This window comes from Monopterus albus, unplaced genomic scaffold, assembly GCF_001952655.1.
Source record: "Monopterus albus unplaced genomic scaffold, M_albus_1.0 scaffold115.1, whole genome shotgun sequence".
NCBI classification, from domain to species: domain Eukaryota; kingdom Metazoa; phylum Chordata; class Actinopteri; order Synbranchiformes; family Synbranchidae; genus Monopterus; species Monopterus albus.
This window is the reverse complement of record NW_018127995.1, coordinates 580,447-582,942: the sequence shown is the minus strand read 5'-3', so window position 1 is coordinate 582,942 and position 2,496 is coordinate 580,447. Positions and strand designations below refer to the sequence as shown.

General features: G+C 44.1%; 1 protein-coding gene across 6 annotated transcripts in view; it reads left to right on the top strand.

Moving 5' to 3' along the window:
• npas3 (neuronal PAS domain protein 3) overlaps nucleotides 1-2,496 on the top strand; it is a 276,234-nt gene that overhangs the window by 118,489 nt on the left and 155,249 nt on the right. The gene's annotated exons all lie outside the window — the stretch shown is intronic.

The following is a 2,496-nucleotide window of genomic DNA, read 5'->3' as shown; positions in this document are numbered from 1 at the left end:
AACACCTTTAAAGAACCAGGGAGTGGTTCATTCTAGGGGCGACCCCACACCTTTACTGGCTTTTTGCTGTTTGCACCTCCAGTATGAATGCTCTCTATACTGTTTATCCTGAGAAGGGTCACAGGGGGCTGGACCCAATCCCAGCTGACAATGGGCGAGAGGCGGGGTTCACCCTGAACGCCATCTATCTCAGGGCTGACACGTAGACAAACAACCACACACACTCACACTACAGGAGGAAGCCAGAATACCTGGAGAGAACCCACGCAGGCCTGGGCTCGAACCCAGAACCTTCTTGCTGTGAAGCTAACCACTGCCTCACTGTGCCACCCTTCTTTATACGTTGCTAATGTTAATTATATAAGGAGCCACTAACCCTCTGCAGAGGCTTACTGTATTTTGGCAGACTGCAGCTCCTCGTGCTTCTGTTTTAAAAGTGAGGAAAAAAACAGTTATTGTAAATAAATGTCTTAGTTTGTTTAATAGATTTTATAGTTTTGTGTCACTGCCAATGACGTCATCACTCGATCACGAAAAGGTCACTGGGTCGGCCAGAATGTCTGAATTCACACGTGCTTTCCTGGAATGTTGTAACAAGAACTGAGCTCATGGATTGTAGCTTGCAGTATGGCGAAGCGTAGTCGCAGCGTGGCGGCCAGGCGGGCGAAGCGGAGTCGCAGCGTGCAGTGTGGCGAAGCGTAGTCGCAGCGTGCAGTGTGGCGAAGCGTAGTCGCAGCGTGCAGTATGGCGAAGCGTAGTCGCAGCGTGCAGTGTGGCGAAGCGTAGTCGCAGCGTGCAGTATGGCGAAGCGTAGTCGCAGCGTGCAGTGTGGCGAAGAAGCCTTCAGGTTGAACAAATGTTCGTGGAAATAAAAATCTGGATCATTGTAAACTAGTGTGGACATAACTCGTACCTTGACACTGTCTCCGCTTCGTATCGATTGAGTTTAGTCTGGACACTTTTTTGTTGCTCATTATGTGGAGTCAGTTTATTAAAGCAACAAAAAGTTGCATATTAACTAGAAATAAAATTCTACTTTTTCTTCCTGCTTTTTGACAAATTAATCTTTGAGACTGTGCTTTTTTTTCTTTTACACCTCAAAGTAATATGAAGCCCTCACACAAAATCTAATTAGCCAAATTATGATAATTAAAAATGATAAATGACATGTTTTCAATTTTAAAAAGTTTCCTTAACTTAATGTTATACTATATGTAATGACATGTTCTTTTTGGACATGGCAGTGTTTTATCAGTTCTGTCCCATGTTTAGTTCTGTCAGTTACTTTCATCATACACACACACAGTAAACACAGCTTCTTTATCTTTCACACAGACATGTTTCTATCTTCAGACAGACCTTTTATCCCTAATGAATCTGAGCCATGTCTTCGCTGCAGTGACGGTTTTGCCCTTGTAACTGCGATCACACAACATGGAAACGCTGTGGAAACGCACACGGTCACACACAGACGGCTAGCTTCTGCACTAAGTGATTTTCTGTGAAGGGAACATTAAGCTTTGATGAATTTCTGCCTGGAGTACCAGAGTATACACAGCACTTGTGAATCTAAGTGGAATTTGCCTTTGAAATGGGCCCTTTGTGCGACGCACTTAGAGGAGGAGAGGAGCGCTTGCTTTTAAAAGGGACGTTTGGGCTTGTAGGAATGACCCAAAGATGAAAGCAAATTGTCTGAAATTTCTGGTGCCGTGTCTGCAAGCAGGATATTTACCTGTGGTCAGAGCTGTGCAACAACTAGATTGTAGTTAAGTATGTGGGAATATGTGAAAGTAAATGTTTGTGTGTTTGTAAGGGTGCAGCATTGTGTGTATGGGTATTTCTACACACCTCTGAATGTGTGCACTCATACACTCGCCACACAACAGATGGCATCATTGTTGTCAGTGCTTTGAAGAGGCACATGCATTTTAATGAACAGAAATGCAAACACTAAATTAATGTGTGTGTGTGTGTGTATGTGTGTGCTGGATTGTTTCGAAGCTTGCGGCACGATGTGTGTCGTATGTTTTCTGTAACACAGCCCTGCATCCTGTCAGAATCACACCAAAGCACTTTTAACAGAGCTGTAGCGACAGGCACCGTATACCTGAGCTAACCACTGACCTAAATGTAATCCTTAAGGAGAGTTGTTACCAATAACATGACTGGTAATGAGAAATGCTGATCTGGGATCTGGTTGTAGGTGTCAGGGCCCAAGCACAGGCTGTAGAATAAGGATGGATGAATTAATTGTTGGTGATCACATGATGCGTCCTCGGTGCTGTCATGAGCAAAAATTCCTCCAAACGATTAATATTGTTTTCTGTTTGCTGTGTGAAATTAGAGAGTGGCGCACTATTTCCTGACTTTGTTCTGGAGGCTGGCGTCACAGTGCAGGAGACGTGCACATACTCACGCTTAGGAACACTTTAAAAGACATAAACACAAACCTGTCTTTGCTCCTGTGCACGCTGCATGTTGTAAAAGTGACAGATT